The sequence below is a fragment of the Vollenhovia emeryi genome, unplaced genomic scaffold, assembly GCF_000949405.1.
Source record: "Vollenhovia emeryi isolate VEMERY1.0 unplaced genomic scaffold, V.emery_V1.0 DF939226.1, whole genome shotgun sequence".
NCBI classification, from domain to species: Eukaryota; Metazoa; Arthropoda; class Insecta; order Hymenoptera; family Formicidae; genus Vollenhovia; species Vollenhovia emeryi.
Genome location: NW_011967140.1, coordinates 577,985 through 584,787, shown reverse-complemented (window position 1 = coordinate 584,787; position 6,803 = coordinate 577,985). Strand labels below are relative to the sequence as shown.

General features: G+C 37.5%; 1 pseudogene; it reads left to right on the top strand.

Annotated features, from left to right (window-relative positions):
• The first annotated feature begins 813 nt into the window (after positions 1–813).
• Positions 814–6,336, top strand: LOC105560636 (annotated as a pseudogene).
• Positions 6,337–6,803: the final 467 nt, after the last annotated feature.

Genomic DNA, 6,803 nt, shown 5'->3' with positions numbered 1-6,803 from the left:
TTAATTGAACCTTTTTATCTAAAAAAGTACTAAAATTTGCAAATAAAAATGTCATAGTAAGAAAGCAGTGTTCTTTGAAATAAGATTTGATTAAACCTTTTTATTAAAATAATAATAGTGCTTAGAAAACGCAAAAATGGCAAACACTTTTGATCTATTCGACAACTGTCTTGCTATAGTATTCTGTAAAAGCCTTTTAATCCTTTATAAAAGTTTAAGTCTTATATATACATGGGTGTCCCAAAATTCGCAAATTACTACTAAAAAGCTTTTACAGAAAATTTTAAAAAATGGATACTAGTAAAATTAATTTAGCATTCATTCAATTTATTCGTAATCAGCAAATTTTTCTCGTACGAAATTAAATTTTTTATTTCGGACATCAGGGATGATATGTATTTCAAAAGTGTTCATTTCAAACTAATCCTTCATATAAATTATATTGTTAATTATTTTTTCGAAACAACGGCAAATTAAAAAGTTAGAACTCTTGAAATCAGAATGCAAATAACTTTTCTTGTTATATTCCTATCAGTTTAAGATATACATGAGTTTTTAACATTTCCCCTCTTCTTTCTGCTACTTCCTGATATTTCCCGCTATATCGCAGAACAATTAATTATTTCTATAGAAAATGTAGAAATATATGATATCGACATTGCATATCAAAAATAAATATAGCACGAAAATTTAACCCGCCTGACAGAGATTCCATATACAATTCTAATTTTACCGTGGAAATATTAGTTCTCCCACTCGAGAGAATTTTAAATTTGGTAGAAAGCTTTTTTATCAGATATTTGTACTCTTCACATGACGCCTTTGGAAGTTTCATCGATATGTAATATCACGTAGATCGCAATCCATATTCGCATACGATGCACACTATCTGTAATCCCTATACTAATTTAATGTACGCAGTGACCCCGATGAGAGTGGGGTGCAGAGAATATACAAACGCAGCATCTATGCAGCGGGTACAGCCGAACTCGTTTGGTATAAAATCTACTGTCCCGAAGCCAGCAAAGCATGCAGTCGTTTAACGAATACCATCTCGGTATCTACCAGCAGCGATGATCGTCTGGTTTTACAAAGTAATACTCTGCATCCTGTTACTTATCGTTGCGTCGCTTATCATTAGTCGCTTGAAGCTGCGCTTGTACTTTTCGCAGCAACGGTGTAATGTTTACGTGCTGATTTCTCCCGTAAGCTCACACTAAATGCGAAGCCATCGATAAGTCAAGAAACTAATAAAAAAAATTAACTTTTGCGATTCTCTTGTCTTTGCAACAATTCTTTGGACTTCTAAAATGTTCGATGATAGAGGAATATTATGCGATAGGTTTCTAATGTGAGACAGCAGGTTTTCAACACCCAAATTCAATGACAAATCTTTTTTTGCAACGATTACACAATCTAACAATGAATTTTCCGCCAAGCAGATTTTGCTCCAAGCGTAATACATTCATGGTGGAATCAACTGATGATGTCTACTAATTTAACAGAAACCCCGCTATCCCATATTCGGATTCTATCTGATAATAGGGGACTTTCCTCTAATATTCAGAATGAGATTTTGTACGACTTTGCACTATGCATAGCGTAACACTGTTTTACAATGTCTAAGTTAGCGAAATTGACTGAATATTTTCTTAATTAGAAATACTTTAATCGAAAATGTGCAATTAATTTATTAATTAGTATCTTCTTATTAACTGTTAATTTGTTATCATGCGACATGGCAAAAAGAATGGAGACTAGAGACGAATTATACTAGAAATTGTGTTGCGAGCAATTCTGCCAATTGAATTAATTAGAAACGAAGTCGTCTTTAATTATCAATTCGGTGATATTTGATATTTCCTTCCTAATGCGCAGATTATCAGCTATTTTGCCGCCTTATTGACGTCGCGCCGGGGTCGGTGGTTTGGGTGCAACTGCAGTGGCCGTCGCGCCAACAGCCAGCTGCAACGATTATCAGCGAAAACTGCGATTCTCCTCGGTATAGCCTTTGGATATAGCGTGGCAGATGGTCTCACTGGTGCGTTTCTGCAATATAATTCGCGTCCCGCAGGGATGACTGATCCGCACAGTCATCTGGGCTTAGCAAACTCAACTCAATACACGGTGGATAGTCACGTATATTTACGTACATCCACACTTTTATAATAAATATCTGAGGAAAAGTGGAAGTAAAATACAACTTAATTGAAGAATAACGAAAAGAGACAAGAATAAGAGATAAAACAAGACTCGTTCACGCATATACCCTAGCGGCAAAAATTTCTATAAATAACTACAAAATTTTTGTAGCTAATAAAGATATTCTTAAAAGTCGCCAGCAGTAATTAACAACATCAGAGATTTTTATTGGCCGTATCTGGCAATTTTAATAATACAGAAAATTTATTGCGGGAAATATTACCTCAGCCAGGGTTTGAACCTGGACTTCCCTACTCTAGGCGGGCGTCTCAACCAATTCGACCACCGAGGCATATGCATATCCCTGGTAAAAATTCAAATAATTCGCTTACTAATTATGGGCCCCAAAGTGGATTGATAACTGTCTTTTTTTTCCCAGCGCATGTACATAAGAAATGCTTTCACGTAGGGTGATAAGTACGGGAAGAAACCGCGATCGCTTTCTGTGAACAAGCAGTGATCAATATCATCGCGTGATCGCTGAATCCTCGCGATTCGCTATCGATGCTCGGTTAACCCGCAAGACAGATATCTCGAGCGATTCACAAGAGATCTATACATCTATATATCCAAGAATCAAAGCGCTAGCTAACTTGAAATTACTTCTTTATTGCGATAACAACGGGCGATTGTTTCTTTAAACGATGTTCGTTTTCGGATACATTTCGTACAGTCGCATCGAATCTCGTCGCTTCGAATATAATTTGTTGGCTGCTTCTAAGTTGAAAGCGGAAAATAATGCACGAAATATTGAATCGAGTGCTATTTCTTACAGCTGCGAGAAAGCGCCCGCCCTACTTCTTGCGTCGCCATTACTGGTTTTACATTATTTTGAGTATTGGTAAGCTTTCAAGACTTCTGTTGGTTGTATGGCACCCTCCGACCTGAGACTGTTTTCATCCCTTGACGGCTCTGGTCTGTATTCTAGCCTAAAGGATAAATCAGCCTGGAATATCAAAAGTCTTTCTGATTTCGTTTCTTTTCAGTTGAGATCCCTTATTAATTCGGGGACGTGTAAGAGTCTTTATTCTCACAGCCAAGGTCCGTGTTATGTGTTCTGTGTATATTCGAAGGTTCTGGCTTTCTTTTTCTAGCTTTCGACTCCTTGGTCGTGAACAGCTAATTCCCAAGTTCGTTTCCTTCCGTTATACACTGAAGTTTAGAATTTATTCGTACTTATAATCATTTTAATTGCCAAAACCTTAAATTGTGCAGTAAAGAATGCTGCTCTGTAGTCGCAAAGATTTGGTCTCCTTTTCATTCTCACAGCCAAGATTGATCCTTGCGAAAGCTTCATCGCGGGATTTCATACAAATTGGTTTATCCGATGAAAAATTTTCTCAGTGCGTAAATCAGTGACTATTCATTTTTAGAGAGTGTATTTCCCTTTCTGAAAAAGAGATGTTACCAGCGTGAATGTCGTTAATATCGAACAGTTGAGGCCTCTTTTCCGCGATGCCGATTGATTTTCTCGAAGCGCGGTGCGCTTTACTTCTCTTTTAGATTCGTAGTAAATGAAGATTTGCAATTTAGAAATATACATTTGTATACACCATTTTTTTCCTTTCTAAAAAAGAGATGTTACCAGCACGAATGTCGTTAATATCGAACAGTTGAGGCCTCTTTTCCGCGATGCCGATTGGTTTCCTCGAAGCGCTCCACTTCTCTTTTAGATTCGTAATAAATGAAGATTTGCAATTTAGAAATATACGTTTGTACACACCAATTTATTGATGTAAAATCTCTAATCTTAATAATTAGAATTTAAGTAACACCGATTTTTGTTTCGAAACATTTTCTCGATTGAACAGAATTAATCGTTAATTTAATCAATACCAATAAGTCCGCAGAATGATACACAAAACGTAGTAACAGTCACGGAACAAAAAAGACACCGAATTCTCAACGTTCGTAGTTGTTTTTCTCTCGGCCCGGTGACGTACGATGTTTTTGCGTGCCAACGTGTACCTGAAGGTCGCCCCGCTATCATTCGCTTGCCGAACGTCGAGCCGGCAAGCAGTGGCGAGAGTCGCTCAGTGCGTGGTATTACTTTTGCGTTATCGGTTTCCAAGACTCGATCGCGATGAATGCAGGAATAAAACACTATTGATTTGGACACCTTTATCAGTAACAAGTAACGTTCCTCGATTAATTATTAAGTTTCTACAACTTGTAATGAGAAACGAATTGCATATTGAGGCGACGGCTCTTTATCAACGTACAAATAGATATTTCGCGAGACTAACTCATCTAAAATATGAATATAAACCGTGGTACTTTGTCGCGGTTACATCTCGTTTACGCACCGCGCTTTTAATTATCTATCGATTTCGTGCAATCTGTTCCATTTTCGGGAAAAGTGGGAAATTTGTGCGACTTCGGCGTTCGCGCTGTAATTCGCTCTGTCGTTCTTCGCAACTCGAACGAGCAGGAAGTAAAGAAAGTCGCTTATTGCACGTCGTTACATTATATAAATGTAATAGAAAAGTATCTCGATTAACTGTTGCAATTAATAACAACTATTTATCGCTGGAAATTTCGTTCACATAATTTATTTTGAGAATTAGATTGAATGACAAAGGCTGTACAATATCGTTTTGTTGCGGACTAATAACTACTTTACCGCAGATTATGCTTCCGATGCTCGCGTTGCATTTTATATCGCCAATTCAAAAGTGATTTATCCATTCTTCCGAATAAAAAATGCAGAAAGTCACGCGATATTTATTAATTTCGTGCGTTTCGCGGTATTTCACATCGCGTACGGGAGTGCCGAAAATTTCGCGCGATCGATGATTTTTGCGAGTGAGTGTTGGTGTGAGTGCCACAAGGAAATCTGAGAGGAGGAGGAGGAGGCCAAGGAGGCATCGAGCAACAGCGGAGAAATCGGTGAGGTGAGTGTCTTACATTTTTATGCTATTTGCTACTTGTGCAAAATAACGTATCTGTTCTGTATTTTTATTTTATTTATTCAAATAATTCGAACGGGGATTCGAATAAGTGTTAGAGACAAAACCACACAGAGAGAAAAAAATAGTCATTTTTGGACCCAACCATATTTTTATAATTCCTCCAACGTAATTTATGGTTGACCTAACAATATTATAGTTCTCATAAACACAATATTGGTCCATGCAATTATAAAAATATGGTTGGGTCCAAAAATGACTATTTTTTTCTCTCAGTGCATACGTATAAAATTTTGTGAGCGATATTTAAACGGAAGACACTTTCAGTATTCTATATAATTATTTTAATAAATACCTATTTAAAAAATATAAAATATAAAGTATATTTAATACAATATAATTTCGAGTTTACATAATTAATTTATACTAATCATATACATTTGTATTTTTACAGTTTACCATATACAGTTAACGATGTACAATTCTGCTGTTGCGAATCCTATCAGTGAGTGATAAATTACTTTTTATTTTAAACTGAGGTTGCGCATACAATTATTTCTTTGCATGTATACTTTTTTAAATATACAATGCGCAACTACAAATTGCGCGCGCGAAGCGCGCGTTTCGTCGTTTCTAGTAATAAAAAAAACAGCGTATAATGAAATCTTATCTTGATAAGAAAGTGTCCGGACTTACGACGGACTTCGTAATTAAGAGGAAGTTAAGCCAAAACGTCGTTTCCGAACGTTCCAAATTCGCAGAGTGGATTCCTGTCGATATCTCTTAATTCAGCTATTTGTTGTATCTGTTCATCGGGTTCCTTCATTGAATTAGAATTCAGGAACTTCACCGGGAACTTAAATTAAAACACCGGTCGGGACAATACGCGCTTTTCCGTGAGCGCGTAGCGCGGAACTTCGCTCGAGGTATTATGAGCGCGTTACTCTCTTATACTTTTCGAGGCGACAACAAGGCGCAGGAAGAGACTCGCGACGACGACGTAGTTCACGGAAGTTACATCTTAATCGAGCCCGACAGTTCCCGGCGCGCCGTCTCCTACGCGACCGATCCTATCAACGGTTTTAACGCGGTCGTGCAGCGGCACCCGGGCATCACGGTTAAAACCGCCGCTGTCGCAGCTGCACGTACCCCTCGCTGCAGCGAGGGTGCACCTCGTGATCACCGCAGCTGCGCCGCTAGCAGTTGCAATGTGCCTGCAGGATAGTGAATCCAGTTACTTTTTGAGCACTTTTTCCCCCTCGGTCCATTAGTCTCCGCGTGATAGAAGGACAGAATGAGATATCTATCGCGGGATTCTTTGCTCGATTTTAGGATTCCGCGTGACTCTCTGTCTCGTCGAAAATTGTCGAAGACAATGCGATACCGGTGGGAGACCCTGTATGCTAAATCGAGCATTTAAAAAATTGCCGAGAAATTCTTCACGCTGCTGAAAACGCACGTACACTCCATTTTGCGCTCGAAATATATTTTTAGGATATATTATTTAATCTAACAATATATACTCAGAATGATACTTTACTTTTATTTCTTTTTCATGATAATATATTTCATTTTTTGTTTTTTTTTTCAATAAATATTTTATTCTTTTGCTTAATATTATTTATCAAATAATCTTACAATTCAATTTTACTACCACTAATTCGCAAAATCATTCCACGAATTGTCCGCATT